Here is an 18,576-nt window from a genome sequence, read left to right as displayed (position 1 = left end):
TTTACAATCATAATTCCTTCCTGAAGCAGCAACTCTCATAAGTGCTGTCTGCATATATTTTAGCTCAGTGCTTTGCTCTATTATTATAAAATATTTTAGGACATGTATCTGTAATTGCTAAATATGTTCCAGATTTGCAAATCTTATTTTCCTGCATTTTGGACGTAGCAAAACACTGAGTTTCCCCCTGACAGAAGTGCTATGCTCCCCGCTCTCTCCAAGCAGTATACTGAGTACCTCTGGCACACAGAACCCTGTTACCCAGGCCCACTCACACTGCTGTAAAAGAACTGCTCCCAGACACTTTTCTAGGCATCTGGGCACCAATAAATTTCAATGTACATTGCGGTTGTAGCTCATAGCTGGTGTCTCCCTAGCTCACCTAGTTTTTCTAACTCCCTGAGATGCTCATCTCATTCCCACTAGGCAGGAGTAGTGCTCTCTAATTGCTGCTAGAAGAAGCTGGTATAAGCACAAATTTCCATTTATAGATCTCTATTAAAAGGTTTTCTCTCTTGCTCAGGCAAACACTGGGTTCAGTATGATTACAATCCATCTGTGCATATATCTGTTAGAAAAGTTATTTCCTCTTACAGAGGGTTATATTTATTTAGCTGCTCCAGTACAGCTGTTCCAAAGCCACTTGGAGTCTAAAAGCATGCTTTTCTGATGTTGCATTTCCCAATGAAATGCTTCAGCTGCTGAGCAAGAGCCCGAGTGATGGCCTGAAGAAACATTATCTCTCAAAGAGTTTGTGTCCACCGCACAGCTGAGCTTACCGTTCTGCGCGTCTCGAAGCACAGGCTGCCCGCCCAAAGAGGCACCGGGCAGCTCCCCCTGCCCTGGCAGGCAGCCTGGCCTGCCTCGACCTGTGGCTGCCGGGACACCCAGGCCTCACCTCCATTAATTCTGTCCCCCCCCCGCCAGGGCCAGACAGGCACTGAACACCCCTGGCAAAGGCAGGCGAGGCTAGAGGTGCTTGCATCACAAGCACAGAGTCCTGCACAGAAAGGAGATCTGGAATGCAATCATTTCATTTAGGTCTTGAATTAGGATTTTTCATTTTTTATTTATTTTTTTCAATATACAGCCTCTCCTGTTGTTTATACTATTTATTTGGCATTTCTACAAGCTATGAATATACACAGCTTCATTTTCAACTTCTGCATTGGAAGGAAAGCAAAATCCCAAAATGATTAGTTATATAACTTTATAACAAAGTGATAAATTTATTAAAATAAGTTGAAAAGTAGCACTGATAGGACTGAGGAAAAAAAAAAAAAAGAACTGTTTGAAACTAATGTCCAATATACACTTCAGGAAAAAAACCTGTCAAAAATAAATTAACATTCCTGCCTCAAGGCAAATTTTTCCAGCAATTGTATTTAATAATAGTAAGGGACTGGGACTGTTGCTGAACAGATAAGCTGACATTGTTCCGGACACATGAGTTTTCCAGATCTTCCTTTTCATGTTAAAAAAAAAAAAAACACCACAAAAAACCCACCACCACAAGTAAGTCTAGGTACTTACTTTAAAAAAACAAAAGAAAAGGATGGTGGAGAAGACACCTTTAAAGCAAAGTGGTCTCAGTGAGTCTGGTCAGCTTGCCAAGTGTTAACATGTGCTTTATTTTATTTCTTCACCTGTTGGGTTTCTTTTAAATTTTGCTTGTGTAACACACAAAAGTCAAATCAGTGGTTCTTTTCCTTCGAAGTGATTGGTAACTCATCTGGTTTCACAATTCGGCATTTGGAAGAAATCTTGCAATGCTGGTGTGAGACTACAAGTTAATTGTGTGAATGAATAAAGGGATATGGAATAATTAAGAGTTACAAACACAACTTTAACTTTTCAGTAAGATAACTGCAAGTATCATCAAGCAAAATGCTTTGAAGTTAGTTATTTCCAGCAATGAAGTTGTTTTCAACTAAACTGACAAAGCAGTTGAGAATTTCTGATGGTGTCAGAATACTGAACATTGAAAGCCGAAAACCAAACTTCTTCCATGACAAACTCCCTATTTACTCCATGGAACCTTGCACCAGCTCTCCAAATCAGGACTGTAAGTAGTAGCTATAAGGAGAACACTACAAGAAAGCCATCCTGTTTTTACTTTCTTATGCACAGTGGGTAATAGTTTTGTGTAAATCAATCACAAGCAGAAAATCTATAATAGGAAGAGCAAAGTTTTCACTTTGCAGTTGTTACTGTCAGTTTTTGTTTCTGTCTGCTGGGTCTCTCTAGTCACACAGAGCAAAAGCAGTATCAGTTTCACAAAAAAACACAGCTGTGTTTTTGAACATAAATAAAACTTCTCTCAGTTCCTTACTTCCTCACTATCCAATATTACCTGTGTGCAAGACTGCTTTGTCTTTCCTACATTGTAGCCTTTTGTGTCCAGGACCAATTGTGAATCCAGCCTATAGCCATTTCAAGTGAAGGTTGAATAATACAAAGGGTTATCAACAAGCAATCTGTCACCAAGTATTTTTCCCCCTTTTTCAAGCAAGAAAACCTCATACTCTTCAAATCTGTTGTAGGATGCATTGAGCCATTTTGTCTTGACAGACTAGTATTAGATTTTCATTAAAATATAACAACAATATGCAAAAATGTTCAGGGGGGAAATCAAAGAGTTAAAACCTCCATGACAGTTGCTGCAAAGAAATAGTAGCAAGTAACTTGACAAAATATTCACTAAGTCTCCTGCATTCAGTCATTATGCTTTTCCCCTCCAGACAGGGTCAGTATGTTCTGCCAACTCATGAGCTCCCAAAAATAAACCAGTTGAGTAACTAAAGATGTCAATAGATTTTCACATTGCCTCCACGCATCCAAACTGTACGGCTTAGATGGTTACTTGTAAACAGCCAGGCATCCTACACTTAACCTACGGCACTTTCCCAAGCAAATTCTGTCACAATTATTCTGTTAGAGCTGCCACTGAACAGAGAATATCCTTCCACCTCCAAACTCAAGTCACTCAGAGAGAACTGCCTTTTTAAAATGCTTTAGAGCACATAGCAAAATGGAGTAGTTCTATTCATCTTCACAATAAAAAACCCCACAACAGAGCAGCTGAGAAATGTAAAAAATGTCCTGAACCCATGCTACAAGGGAGAACGTTGATCCACCACTTTCTTTTCTTCCATCTTTGACCTTTTCAATGACACTACCAAAGTTAGCCAACCGAGAAACAGGAAAGTATGAAATAACTGCATAAGAGGCAGACTGAAATCACCTAAGTACACAGAACAAGGGAGATAATAATTTTGTTCACTGACATGATTGAGAACCAAGTAAGTAACCTGGCTAGGGAAACTACTCAATCTGCTCCATGCAGAAATTGGAGCATTCATTTCTATGCACGCATTTCTAGAGTGCAATCCAGAAGCTTCTGTTACACATCTTAGATTTCTAGAACAAACATGATAGGATTAAGCAGAGAACCAAAATTCAGGCTTTTAATCACAAAGTCCAGGAAAAAGCCAGTCAAAAGGGCCCACAGCAGATGAATATAGCCGAACATGTATCTGCAATTCAATGAAAAAGTTGCTAATTCACCCAAGGCTTAATGCTCTATCTGCTGGAAGTCCACAGAGGGTGCCAGTAACCATTTCTGAACAGCAATGTCAGCTCCTTCTCAAGGAGGTGTGAGAGAGCCTGGGCTCCTCTACAAAGCCTGCTGACAAAACGCTCACTCAGCCATGGAGATGCAAATTTAGGCACACATACCGCACCTTCCCCTGTCAAGGGCCCCCATCAATCAACTCCTCTGCGTGGGGCAAAATCTCCATTTCTACTCACATGATGCCACTGAGTGTTATGTCAGAGTATGGTTTTGTAGCCTCTTGGTTGAAGGCGATTTCCTCACCTTTAAACGAGGATGATAACACGGCACACACGATGTAAATTACTTGTCAGCAGTGAGCTTGCAAGAAAGGGGGAAGACTGGAAACATTTTGTTGTTGTATGTCCTATGGCATCAAACACCAAATGCTTCCTGAACAGCATTTTGTTGTCTTCTCTTTCAGGTCCGCCTGTCTTTAGTCCTACTTCTCCTATAATCGTCGAACAGTTTGTAGATGCAAGTGTAGACTCGTATTAGGTACAGGAAGTTCCATGACTGGAAGACAAAATGCTCTTCTGCATGAGGGCAAAGAGCATGACTCGTTCTAAGCTCAGGCTACCTGTTCCTTATTGCTGACCATTTTAGTTTCAGTATAAGCAGCTTGTTGTGTCTAAGTATGAATAAAAGGCTCAATGAAATCATAAATCACCACTTCCCTTTAAGGGTGGGACGCTACAGAAAGAACAATAAAAGCACTTCAGGCTACTAAAAAAGTTCAAGAGCAAGATTTTATTTAAGATTTTAAAAGGCTACACAAAGCCATTGCCTTCTTGGGAAGAGTATGACTGTGATGTCTTAAATATTTTAACCCAATTAATATGTTAGAAAACTCCCCCTAGCTTCAATTTCCAGGGTATATTCCTGAAACAGATCTCCTAAGAACTGCTGGTAGATGCCCTATCACAGCAATGCAATCTCCACTAGCAAATGAGATCCTCTAATTTGCTTTTGACAAAAGGGACACCTATGGACTGCTTAGCTTTCCAAAGGTCTAACTGTATCCTGCACCTTTGTAACATATTATTCAAACTAAAATGGTAAAAACCTGCAGAAAAACCATAATGCCTCAGAAAATGAAACTAAAACTGTAGGCTTATCTATGGGGCCTGAGACCAGTTGCAGGTTTTTTTTATTAATGATCATGATGTGAAGATGTCCGGTTCCAGCCAGGACAGGGTTAATTTTTCTAGTAGCCATGAGGGACATGGCTAGGACATGGAGGTTACTCTACACCATCTCATGTCATTGCTGGGATGGAGGGAAGGGACTCTCTTCCAGAGAAAAGGGGTTCCTTCCTGTGAGAAAATGTGGTAGAGGGAACCATTGGGAGCCATTGGCTTACTTTGTTGATTTTACTGCTCCTTTTACTCATTGCTGCATCCAGTAAATTGTACTGATCTCAAGCCATGATTTTTGCCTTTTGTGCCTCCAATTCTCCTCTTCAGCCCATCAAAGTGGGAGAAGAGGGGAAAAGGAGAGAACTGGTGTGTGGTTTGGAGAGTGGGGGCACTGAATTGGGGAGTACCATTTGTAAACCTTGACAGAAGAGCAGAAGCAAAACATCTTATGCAGGTTTGAATTACACTCAACATCCCTCTTCAGATCTCAAACTCAAGAGAATATAGAAAACTGGATTTTCTTGTTTCATAAGAAATTATCTTTCTGTATTTGACACCAAAGGGTTGCTGTAAACATTAGTGCCATCTCTGCTCTTCAGCTGAGTAACATGTGAACCAGTTCAGATACTGGGTTTTCTTCTTTGCTTTTTGTCACGTGGTCCTTGGAGTGTGCTATTATGGTAGTATACAGGCTGAAGTAAGCATTTACAATTTGAGGTCAAAATTCCAAATATAGTTTAAATACCAATATCTCTCATGAAGGAAGCGCTAAGAATTTCTAAATCTAAGTATCTTCCTATCTTGGCACTTATTTTGTGTGAGCATGAGAATGCTTGTTCGTTTGTGGGTTATCTTTTAAAAACAAGAAGTTTTGCCCTTTCATCTAAATGTCATTCTTCCACAAATATCAACAGTAACTTGATAGTACTACAACAATAGAATATTGCTGATCAGGATTGGAACAGATTATTGATTTATCACCACTGGGGAAAAAGAAACACTTCTGTTAAGAAAAAAGCAAAAGCCATTTCAACATCACTTCAGGCAGCACAGAAGCAGCAGCATCTTACCAACATGGGTGTTTTAACATTAACTTCAAGTGTCAAATACACTGGCCCTTTAACTAAATATCCATGTACACATGGATATTCAAGCAATTGCTGGTGTTGACAAGTATTTGGGCCACTGCCTTTGGTCTCATACTTGCCTAATGATACCTCTGACAGAGGTAGAGGTGCCTAGTGGACGAATCCATAAAGTCGTTAAAAAGCTGGAGGCCAGTGAAGGGTCTCTAGCCTTGCTCTGTCACCTCTGTGTTTGAAATGTCTTTGCTTTATGACCAGTTCATCCAAGCTTCATCTGTCTCCTGTGCTTAAGAATTCAGCAAATATATGTTCATGTCACTCTTAGACAAACAAAGACCTGCATCGTGGCATACATATGGGCACAGGCAGGCTAGTTCATTTTAAAATGCCAGAGGACATAACTTGAATAAGGAAACTGAATTTTCCAGTGTGCAATTTATATCAGTACTAATGATTATGATTATTAAAGAGCTCTTCCAGTTGCAGAGAAAAACTTTACAAATCAAGGCTTCAAATCTGCATTTTATTTCTTTTGCTAACAAAACTCTCCGTATTTTAATTTCCTCTCTAAAGGTAAGGTAACTAGGTTTATTTATATTGCAAATAAAAAAAGCTCAGATAGCTTTGTTCATCTTTTAAATAGAAAAATAATCATCGTTGACTTCAACAAGGCTTCTTGCAAGGCAGCTTATTCACTGTTAACAAGTGCAAACCCCGAGTATAGTATCAGCTATACCAGACTTCGCAGGTTTTTAATTCCTCAGTTCTTCAAATGTTTATTCTTTACATCTCATATTCAAAATTAAAATAAATTGTTTATAAGGAGTTTCACATTCTTTTTTTATCTTCTTAGGCAATAAAAGGTGTTTTTATTACAGATCAAATTTTTCTACAGAAATATTTACAGTACATTTACTGTAGAAAGAAAGCTGCAACAGCAAAATAAGTCAGCTAGTAGCATACCTGAAATACTTCACTTTTGCCAAAGACAAAGGACTAAAACAAGGAGGAGTCCCATACTTCAAAAGGAAAGCAGTTCCCATACCTCAAAAGGAAAGAAATGTCTTAAATTTCCTTTTGACTCTTAAATGTATTTAGAAAATCACGATAACAAAAGACCAATGCTGAAATTAAATCAGAAAAAAGTGAGGCAAATAATCAAATGCAACATTTTGCACAGTTTACTTACAATCACACCCTTTGTGTGCAAAGGCTTTCCAGTTATTCAAGGAGGATAGCTTAAGCCCCTAATAACCAGAAGGCCTAACAATTCAGTAATACTTCACTAGTATGACAAAAGTCCTAGCTTTTGTTTTTAACATATTCCTCTTCTCCTCCACAGGCATCTCAACATCCCTTAAAACATGTCCATTTAAACAAATACTGTTTGGAAAGACTACATTATTTACTCATATATACTTATATTTTCTAAAAATTTGAAAATATAATAGCCTTCCAATAAAAAATCAAAATGAATTTGTAATATTAATTAAATATTATAAATACTATTGTTGTCCCCAATATATAGCATGTCTCATGCAGGATAACATCTAGAGTTTGCCACAAAAGATTCAAAGAGAATAATTCAACTCAGAATTTTCAAAGTCATGAAGTCAAACTAAACCACAGGGGCAGTCAGACTTCCCTGCCAGTTTCACATTTGTGAGTATCTGGTATCCTGAGGTGTCATCATCGGAATCTCCTAAAGCAATCAGAATGTCTTACAGCTGTGGTTCTCTCTCCTCTCACCTGGAATTTGGCAGTGCTGGGATTTTGTTCTCAAATGGTATAAAACTAAATTTAAATAGGAAAATACTTTGCTAAATTCTTCTCCACTCAAGTGTAGTAATTTCCCACAATCACAGCAAGCTCTCCTTCCAGGAAGTGCATGAAAGAATATGTTATGTAGGGAGAAATAAAAGCCTGAAATCAAAACAGTTTAAAATCCCAAGAGTATTGTTACATATGGCACTTCATTTTACTTTACTTTTCAGTGTATCTAAGGGTAACTGTTCAGGATGAAGAATCTGAACAGCTATGGGTATTATAAAACTGGAAGAGCAGTTGGCTTGCATTACTATAAAACTGTAAACAATACTGCAATTCATGACAAATTACCAGGTGACATATGCAGGGGCTGAAAAGCAGATGCTCAAGGAATAAGGCCGCACCTAAGCATATGTGATTAAGTTTGAAATCACACAGCATCCTCACGCAACTTGGGATCCAAACAGAAATGCACTTTTACCTATGGACTACACCATAACAAGGCTATTTGGAGATTATTCAGACTTCTGGGACTAGTTTCAACTTTGGACCTCATCATGATGCACAGTGCAGACAAGGTGACAAGCAGTTCAGCAGGCTGACTGCCCCACAACATGCAGCTCCACAGAACAACAGGTTCTGGTTTATCCATGCTGACGGGAAGCAGCCACTCTGATAGCTGGAAATCCACCATACAACACTGTACCACAGACAGGCTGCAAAACCAAACCAGTATTTCAAAAAGTCCTATCAGTTACAAGCCCTTGGAAAAAAACCAAACAAACAAAAAAAAAAAACTCCTCCCAAAAAAAAATCAAGAACAAAACTTGCAGTTATAATTCATGCACATTTTGGTCACCATAATTCTAGAAATAACAAAAGCAACATCATCAAAGGCAACAAATTAAGATAAACCCCAAAATACAGAATTACATTCAAGGTTAAAATAATAGTACAAACAGTCAAACAGAAAACTTCATCATGGTTTGTCAAAAAAAATCCAAACAAAACTTCACAAACAGTACTCTAGCACAAGGAAAAGAAACATTTGTTCTCAGGGGAACCAAGTTATAAAATGAGACACATAAGGGTATATAACAGAATAGTGTGTGTACATATAAACATACATACACGCTTAATTTGTCTTCCTAAAATAAATGATAAGAGGATATACCAATATATATCATTGCACTGTAATCTCTCCTATGATGAGGAAAGCCAAGCAACTGAGAATCAATGTGAGAAGATAGTAAGTGGAAAAAAAAAAACAAAGCATGAATACTGACTTGATTCCTCTTCCTGTCTCTTTACATTCCAACTCTGAACATGTAATGTATCAGTAACATATTTAGTAAAACAGATATCAGAACTGTTTCTCAGTTTACTACTTCAGGCCCTCGAATTGTTTAAATCCTTACCAATGCTAAAGTCAAACTATATAGAACTTAAACATTAATTGTGACTAATTAAGGGTAAAAAGGAAAGCATTATTCTATGCTTTGCTTTAAGCCCTTCAAAACGTCTTTAAGAAAAAACAAAAAATTAACACACACTGAACACTTTGCCACTCCTTCCCAATCTAGTTTTTCTCAGTTTTCAACTTTTTGATTAACATCAGCTGTCAATTCAACAAGGGACATTCATGTCATTTACTTGTACATAAAAAGAACATTAATTTTGGGATATGTACATTTCAAAGAATATCTGCACATCTTCCATACTATATACAGATTAATGAACTATATTAATTTAAGCCTGGTTATCTGGTGGCTGTCAGTTGCACAAAATACAATAAAAAGCATCAAGAGAGCCTGAAAAGCAAAGAATTAATTACCAATATTGTCCCTGCATCCACATTCGAATGGTTGCTCCTAAATACCTGGACACTGATTGCAGTCAAAATGCATGTACTCACACTTCTTCCCGGTGTGCAGAGTACAGCTTTCCCTCGTAACTTTTTCAGTCACTGGAGCTGATCAGCAGAGCACTGAGAAGGGCTACAGCTGGAGACCGTTCAGAAACAGAAGTTGTGCAAAGCGTTGAGAAGCGCTCATTGAGCAGCCTCCTGCTGCAGACACATGCCATTTGTACGCTGCGAGCTGCTGGAGCTGCCAAGGAGCTTCCACGTGGAATGCAAGTGGCTGGTATGAAGCTACAAAAACTTATATTATTACTTGACCAGCCACCTCTTTCAGGGACCTCTGTAACACATAACGAGGATTTCTTTGTTTGAATGCTCAAATTACACTAGGGGGAACATGTGATTCCAAGTACAAGCAACTCCTGTTGGACATAAAGCTCTCTGCCACACTTGCAATTATTAGGGAAGGTCCTCAGGATATTGCCTTGAATTAGAAGTTCATCCCTCCTATTTACAAATTGCTCAGTGACAAGTCTTCCCTTTGGATGTGACTCATGAGCCTTGGTTTGCCTGTGCCAGAACCTGCAGCTTTTTGGGCATGTGTTGCAAAACCAAAGCTCCTGCCTCTCTCACCTCCCTATTTCACACTATGAATACTCAAAGAATAGTGGTTTATTTATCACTTCATGTCTCTTAGAATGTAACTAATCGCACTGCAGACAACATTCATATTTACTACGTTTAATTTTAGCATAAACTGTCATTTATTGCAACCAGTACTAAGATTTCATGTGATGCTTCAGACAAAAAAAACAAAGGGAAAAAAAAAATCAGGGTTTTGGTATTTTGGATGTTTTCTTTTTTATTGGGGGGGGGAGGGTGTTTAGAAAAAGTGAAATAACAAAAAAACCAGCTCTTAACAACACTGTCATTCCACAATTTGATCAGTAGGTTAAAAAAAGTGTTTGCTAAATGTTTACCTAAGCTCAACAGAAAACTAGGTAAGTTTATTGAGTAGAAATCCTTAAAGAACTGCTAAGCATATAGAGAACACATACACCTTTGCAAACAGGCCACAGGTTAGACAGACTTCCACTCTGATTCATGGCAGTCCCTCTTGTCTCCTTACATGCCTGGGCAAACCTCCACACACAGACATTGCTGCTGCCACCGTCACCAAGGTGGCCATTTCCAAAAAAAGGCTGCATGTCCTCAGTCAGGGGCAACTTAAGGGATTGATTAGCAGCCTGACAGAAGAGTGTCATGAAAGGGATGACAGGATTGAAAATCTCTCCTGTGGTTCTGCAGCCACCATTGACAGCTGACCAGAAGAGTGAAAATACAAAAATATAAACGAACATTTGGAACATTTATGCAGGCTTTTTGAAAAGCTTTCATTGTGCTACAGCCCTCATCATTTCATATCACCACTACTCGCATGCACTTGGATGGGTTAAAGGCTAGCACAGCTACACCTTTGTTTTGCTAACATGCACACAAATGTATACGTATCTATGACTAATTCCACTGAGAACCACAGGACGACTCAAGGACATGCAAGTTATCTACTTCTTTGTATACAAGTCCAAAAAATCCTGACCTAAAACTCCCTCCTACCACACAGGTTGTGAAAAGCAAAAGACTTAGCATGAGGAATGATTATACTGTATCGCTGCCACAAATTATTCAAGAAATCTTTAAGAACTACTCCAGCAGTAATTCTTACATTAAAACATCCAGTATAACACAGACTGACAAGTCAGTCAAGACATTAAGTACAATTTCAAGAAAAATCTACAAGTAGAACATCACAGTAACCCACAGTTAGCATATATTTGTTTCATATTTTTTATTAAAACAAAATGCTCCAATGAACTTACAGAAGGATCACTAAGATAGTTTGTCAAATGACCAAAAAAAAACCCCCAAACAAAACACAAAAACACTGTCAGCAGATCACTTCATTCTTCGTTAACAAAGCCACATACATTTTATATGAAGCATTTTCTTGAAAACCTGAGGAAACTACCAATAATAAGATGATCTGTGTTCAGTTAAAATAAAAACATATAAAACACCAAGAAATTTTAAAGCAGCTTTCCATTTTTATAGTACTTTACATTGCAGTGCTCAAAATACTTTACAAGCCTTTGTGGCATTTATTAAGACATCAGCTATAACAGCTGAAGATAACACTTCTAGAAAATTGTCTCTAATGTTAGAAAGACCAGTTTCTGAGCACTAGATGTGAAATCTTGCAGACCTGATATGTCCTGAATTCCAAGTACTCTCAAAACTAAGCTGTTAAAAATAACAGGTAACTAGCATCCCTGAAAAAGAAGTCTAAGGGACCTTAAGTTGTACCCACAAGAACTTTGGCATAATTATGATGTTCTTCAAAGACTTAGTTAAAAGCCTTGCTAATACAGTGTCAGACTTTCTCAGTGCTTCATACTATCCCTCAGCCAACACTGCCTGCAAGATCACTGAACCAGATGCAACTTTCGAGTTAAAGCTGAAACAGCATGCTCTGAGCGTATCTCTGGTCTGGTAGTTCTCTCAAGCTCCAAGTTTTTGTGGCCTGACACAGAAACTCTCCCCAGTGCTCTTCTCTCCATTTCAAAGCAAGCTATCTGAACTGCAGTTGCTTATTTTAACATAGGTCTTTTTCCCACACAAGCATACAAAAAACTAGACCAGAGTAAGAATTACGCTTTTAAACGTGCAGGACCATAGCAAATCTGCTTGGATTTCACCTGCTATATAATCACTTTAGAAGCATGAACCCTCAGATTCAATGAGCTTTCAATTTCTGTCTGCTGTGATTTCAGAGACTACTAGTGGCATTTCTGCTGAGTATTTCAGATCGTGATTTCTACGATCAGCCTCACTCCACTTCTCCCACCTTCCTCTTCTAATTCTACGACGAAGTCAGTCTAAGAGGAATGTGGCAGTTCAATGCACAATAAATTCTCTTTTTAGCATTTGCAATGCAAAACTAGGTTTTGTTCGGTACAGAAATCTTGCACAATAGCCTGTGTATACGTATTCGTTCCAACAATGCTGTCCTATGCAATCACTCTGTAATTACACACAGTCATAAAGCTGCTGCTGTTGCTGCTTGGAACTGCAGTCTCGCCCTCTAAACAACCTAATAGTCTCCGCATTAGGACATTTCTTTTTCTCTCTTCCCCTCCCTTAACTGCTTACTCCAGTACAGATGGCCTTTACACTAAGCTCAAAACACGTAGTCGGAAGGAAATCAAATTATTATTAAAAAATTAGATGTTTTTAAAAGGACGTAAATCTCTGCTAAGCTAATAGAATATTTCGCTAATTCTGCAAGCTGCAACCACACAAGACTTTATAAACCAAAAATAAATCCTGCTTACGCCTGTTAAAAAAAACCCCGTAAGTATTATATAAGACTCTCACATACGCGCGTAGGTGTATTGTCAGCTTTTACTGCTAAACTGCAACGAATCGGTCTTTTGCAGTTGCTGCCAGAAAAGAGCTGTACACTTAAGAGCACGGGATTTTTCAAAAATTATTTAACAAATTCCTCCCCACCCCCCTCCACTGCGTAAACCCCAGCAGGGCGATCCGACCCTCTCCACGCAGCGCTCGGGGCCGCCGCACACGCTGGGCTGCCCCGCTCCGCCACGCCGCGAGCAAAGAGAGACTCCCCGCACCCCAAACCAACCCCCCAAAATTCCACCCGCAGGCAGCTCACCCGGACACAGACACATCCAGAAAGCGCTGCCGCAGCCAGGCAGCCGCGAAGAAACCCCTCCGGAGCGCCCGTAACAACTCAGGGTACAGCACGAGGCGATGGCTCAGCAGCCGAGCCTGGCCCCCCGCAGCAGGCGGGCCGGGAGTGCCGCTGCCCCGGCCCCGTGGGGCTGCGCGGCCCGGGCGCGGAGCCAGCCGTCCCCGTCACCTCCACAGGTACTTCTGCTCCTCATCCTGCACCCAGCACCCACAAACAAAGCACGCACCACCACCCCCAAAAGAAAAGCCCCAGGAAAGACACCCCCTCTCCAAAATGGCAGGAAAACGGAAGCAAATCGTGTGAATTAAAAAAAAAAATAAACGCGCGGAAAACATGAGAAGGAAGAAAGAGAACGTGCTGGCTCACCTGCGCAGCCAGGCACGGCGGGAGCCGCGGGCGAACGTGGAGCGGCTGTTTGCAGAGGGGGGCGGGAGAGAAGGAGGGGAAAAAAAAAAAAAAAAACAACAAACTTTGTTTCTTTCTCTCCGGGACTCGGAGAAAGCGTCACTTCCTAGTGCGGTAAGCGGGGAGGCTCCCGGGCCCGGGCTCCTCAACTCCTCCTCCTCCCGCCTTCCTCCTCCTCCTCCTCCCTCCGCGGCGCAGCTCCCCGCCGGCCCTCAGCGCCTCATCCCGGCACGGCCCTAGGCCCCCTGCCCTTGTCCACGGATCTCGGCTTGACCTTCTGCGCGTGGCTGTCGCTGCTGTTGGCAAAGAAGGAGAGGAAATACCCAACGAGTGAGGGGCGGGCAGAGAGTTTGAAGCATTGATTTGAAAGCCAAGCCCTGCAAAATGCTGCCGTATCCAATACCCGTCGGAAAGCGCCGCTTTGATGCCCCGAGTTCAGAGCCAGCCTCTTCAGCGCGATCAGGCTTTATGTCCTTTCTCGCTAAAGAAAAACAAACAAAGAGCTTTTTGTTTTTAAGGAATCCCCTGGATAAAGGAAAACATGATTTTCTGTTTCCTCCCTTTCAGTTCCTTTTCTCACAGCTTTTTCAGGAGAAAAAGTTAAAAAAGCAGGGAAGGGAGAAAGGATTTTAGTCTAATGCAAATCCTCAGGTCATCTCTATACTGTTGGCTGTTTTACCAAACACCTGAAATTTACTTTCACAAGAACATATACTTCTGAGGTTTCTAAAAATGTTCAGGTCCTCTTTTGGAATATGGCTTCCTCTGCTGCCTTGGTCCAAGAATAAAAAACAGAGTGCGCTGACAAATGCAGGCACGCTACTCTACCCTACTAAGGCAGGAAATAAGCTGCTTTGTCATTGCTCCCTCTGTAGACTGCTCTGCTCCTCGAGTTTGTTAACAAGCAATGAAACTTTTAGATTATAAAATAACCTTTAGACAGCATTCATAGATTAGACTCATATTCAGTGAAATGTTGAGCAACACGAAAATGCCAAACGTTTTTCTCCAACGTGCACGTTGCCACGTGTTTGCCTTCATCCAGGTTCAGATTATTCAGTGCATTGCTGGGTAACATTGCTGGGTTTTGGGTTTTTTTTTTTCCAGACCAGCAGGGCAGTTTCCCTTCCAGCATGTATTGCTTTATAGAGCGAAATATAGAAGTAGTTTTTGCACTGCTCATTGTCGTTTGTGTTTCTTTCACAATAGTTCCTTGCAGAACTTTTTACCAGGGAAGCTCAAGATGTGTAGAAACAGGAGTCCACAGAAGTGACTTGCCCATGACTACAGATGCATAACCAGGTTACTCTGATGAGTCCCAGGTCAGCAGTCTAATTACCACACCCAATCTTTTCCTGCCATGGTGCAGAGGATAACAGTGAGACACATGGTGGTGAAGAGCAAAATAGTAGCCACAGGTACTACTGGTAAAGGTTTTTTTTTTTTCTTTCACAACCAGCGGTATCATTTGATGCAACACTGTCCCAATAGGACCTTCAAGGAAAATTCTGCTATAGCACCATTAATGTGTTTGCTCTTCCAAACTCCTGGTAGACAGGAACAATAGGTCAATAACTATTTAAATCAATACAGAAAGAATATTCCCAGATGTTCACAAATTTCCTAATATGTAAAGCAGACGTAAATCATTGAACATATAATAACTAGCTGTAGTCAAAGGCATACAACTCATTAGTTTAATTTGCCCTAATAAAGATTGAAAAGAAAGATTCAATAAACTGGAGTTATTTCCTCTCTGTCATGTTAGGCAATCGGTGCCTCAATTGAAGCACATCAGATATGGATAAGATTAAAATTACTTATGTCAACTTTAATTGGGGGGAAAAAAACCAACCAAAAATAAACCCAAACCCCAGAAGTCTTCTCTGATACACTAACAGCAAAGTGTATCTCTTTGTTCAAGACAGAGCAAATGTATGTTGTACTTCACCTGTTTGGAGGCTGGGAGCAAAATGATGAGCAGCATCTTGTGTTTCACAATACTTAATCACGTAAAAGCAGTAGACAATGACAGAAACGTCATCATCCGGCTACAGAAGCTAACATTGCGCAGAGCAGGGAGTGTGCTTTCTACCCTGCTCTGGGAGACATTTTAACTTGTTGGATTTGATGGTTGCCTCCTAAGTAACGTATCAGGTAGATAGGAATCCTGCTGAGCCAAAGGCAACATAGTAACCACAAAGGCAAAGCTGAAACACACTGTAAAATGCAAAATCTTTAGGAAAGACAAACCAAATGGGATAAGAACAAAAACAAGCAAGCAGGTAGGTACACCAACTAGTTTATAGATCTAAAATAGAAGAAACACACTTCAAAGACACCATGGTGTTTATAGAGCTGTATGTTAGTGTTTGTCTTACCGAGCAATAAAAGTTTTATGAAGTGTTTGGTAAGGATTTTACAGTTATACACTCTTCAATTGTTTCTCTGTTCCTTACATTACACGGTCCTTACATCTTCTCCAGAACCAGCCATCATAATTTTCTTCCTTTCAGAACAGCTTTTGCTATACTTTTAAAAAGTTTTTCTTTCTCTTTTCTCAGCATATGCTGAGATTTCATGATGGCTGTACTTCTATCAGCTTTACATTAACAAAACTTAATACACACGCGTTCCTTATTACGTCATTATTTTGTTACTACACTGCAGGAGATTGGAAGATTTCCTAGCTATCAGCATCTAAAATCTTAGTTTTCTTTGGCTTGTACAGACACATCTTGTAGTGTAACAACACCGACTCATGTCATTAATATACTGGATTGCACTGAGTCAGAATTTGACTTAAAGACTATGCTTTGCATACTTAAGTGTGCAAAACCGAGCCACAGGCTCAGTAGGTGGCACTCTTTCCACCGGGTCAGAGTAGAGCCATCCATCAGAGTAGAGCCCCATCCTCTTCGTAGTCCTCATAAGCTGAACTTGTGCTCCAGCATGATGGGAGAAAATACGGAGCTATTAGTTCTCCCTGAAATTAAGTATAAAATGAAGGTCTTAACCACTGTAGCTAGTGAGAAAGCATTTACACCCTTTGTAATAGGAGTTTCAGATTCTAATAAGCCTAAAGCTTCCACCTTACAATCACACTGAAATTTCCTCTAAAATTTCATTAGGATGTGATTTTTATTTAAAAATATTAGTGTTGGCATAAACCAGTAATGAATAGCTGCAGTGCTTATCCCATAAATGTATTCAGTGCTCAGGGGCAGGGCTGCCTCTAGACAAGCCAGAGAATGGACTGACAGGAACCACATGAAGTTCAACACAGACTAATGCAAAGCCCTGCACTTTGCCCAGACTGACCTTCTGCCATTGCACAGACTGGGACTGACAGGCCCCTCAGTGCCGCTAAATAAGATCTGGGGGTCCTGGTGGACAGTGGGCGAAACACCAGACAGCAGTGAAAGCTCACACCACCCTGGCCTGTATAAAGAAAGTCAGAGCTAGATCAAGGGAAATGACTATTCCTCTTTACTCATCATTTGGTAGCATGTATCTGGAATACTGTGTGTAGTTTTGGGCACCCCAATATAAAAAAGATGTTAATAAACTGGAGCCAGTAGAAAGTCCAGATGGTCAAGGACTGGAACAGATGTCCTCTGCAAGGAGAGGCTAATGGAAACAGTGGTCATTTCAACCAGCTAGTGAGGATAGTGAAGCAGTGAAGAACACCATCTGATTTCAGTGTTGACCCTACTTTGAGCAGGAGATTGAACTGGTGACCTCCCAAAATCTCTTCCAACCTGATACTATGATTCAAGAAGCAAATTCCCTTAACTCGCATAAGAGACGACTTAATCAAATGACAGTAAAATAGTTTGAAATTTTCTTATAGGAAATATGAATGATTGTATCTGTTTCAGGTTTGCAGGGCTTTAGTTTTGAGGTTGTGAATTTATAAGACCATCAGCCTAATTACGAAGAAAGCTGTTCCCTCATAGTCACCATTTCCCAGCACTACTACAAGAGAAAATGTTTATAAAAATGTTTTTTATACAAGACCAATTACTACAGAGAAATTTTAATTTTGCCAGTACCAATTTCTGTCTCCCATCTCTGTCAGAATTAATCACTCAAGTTGCTACATTTGAAATATTATGCTAGGGCACAACTTGTCTTGGGAAACTTGATGCAGACAGAATGCTTGGAAAGGAGGGTTTGGCTTATTTAAAAGAGTTTTCAAAAAGAAAAAAAAAAAACCCTCGTACCTATATTTTACTCTTCATATCCGAGTTTAAAATTAAAACACTTCAGTCAAGCAAGATTTGAGCAGGATTCAGCTTCTTTGATCAAGCTGGGGAGAAAATACATGTGTTTATTTATAGAGCATGCATGTGTAAATACATATGTATACACACACACACACACACACCAGTGTGTCATGACCTGGTTCCCTGAGAACCAGGATGAAACCTTGTTACATGAGGGAAAGGGAGGGACACTGTGGTTTTGAGAAAAAACCACATGTAAAACAAAGTTACTCACTTTGCTTAAACACTACTGAAAGAAGCTCAGACACCATGGTGGGAAAGACAGTGCAGGAATCTATGAAGTACTGAATTATATGGCATGCTGAAAACCAGGACTGTTGAACCTTTCTTCCTAATTTTGCCAGCTTGTGTAGCTTTAAAAAGACTTTTCAGTGTTTCTGCATTTACTATCACTCTTCCCAGAATGCCACATCATTTATTTGTTTGTTTGTTTTACAAACAATAGCCTGTGGTAACATTGTTTACTAAAATTGATAAAAATGCAATATTTGAAGAAGTTAAGTGGTGGACTGAAGGCCACATGGAAGTTCAGTAGCTGAGCTTTGGTTAGCTCCAAATGCTCAAGTCCACATGTAAACTCTTCTGTCACACTATACTTTTTCTGTATTTTAGGAGCTCAGTATGCAGATTGTACTAAACTTCAAC

General features: G+C 40.0%; 1 protein-coding gene across 3 annotated transcripts in view; it reads right to left on the bottom strand.

Moving 5' to 3' along the window:
* MIDEAS (mitotic deacetylase associated SANT domain protein) overlaps nucleotides 1-13,733 on the bottom strand; it is a 55,594-nt gene extending 41,861 nt beyond the window's left edge. The window contains exon 1 of one of the 3 annotated variants that reach the window (XM_069017461.1): nucleotides 13,604-13,733. The gene's annotated coding sequence lies outside the window, so the exon portion shown is untranslated. Of the gene's footprint in view, nucleotides 1-3,877; nucleotides 3,939-13,198; nucleotides 13,511-13,603 lie in introns of those variants that run through there. The other 2 variants (XM_069017462.1, XM_069017463.1) reach the window with 2 other exon arrangements.
* Between the last annotated feature and the right edge of the window lie 4,843 nt (nucleotides 13,734-18,576).

The sequence above is a fragment of the Aphelocoma coerulescens genome, chromosome 5 (assembly GCF_041296385.1).
Source record: "Aphelocoma coerulescens isolate FSJ_1873_10779 chromosome 5, UR_Acoe_1.0, whole genome shotgun sequence".
NCBI lineage: Eukaryota > Metazoa > Chordata > Aves > Passeriformes > Corvidae > Aphelocoma > Aphelocoma coerulescens.
Note: the sequence above shows the minus strand (reverse complement) of the source record. Positions and strands in the feature narration are given on the sequence as shown.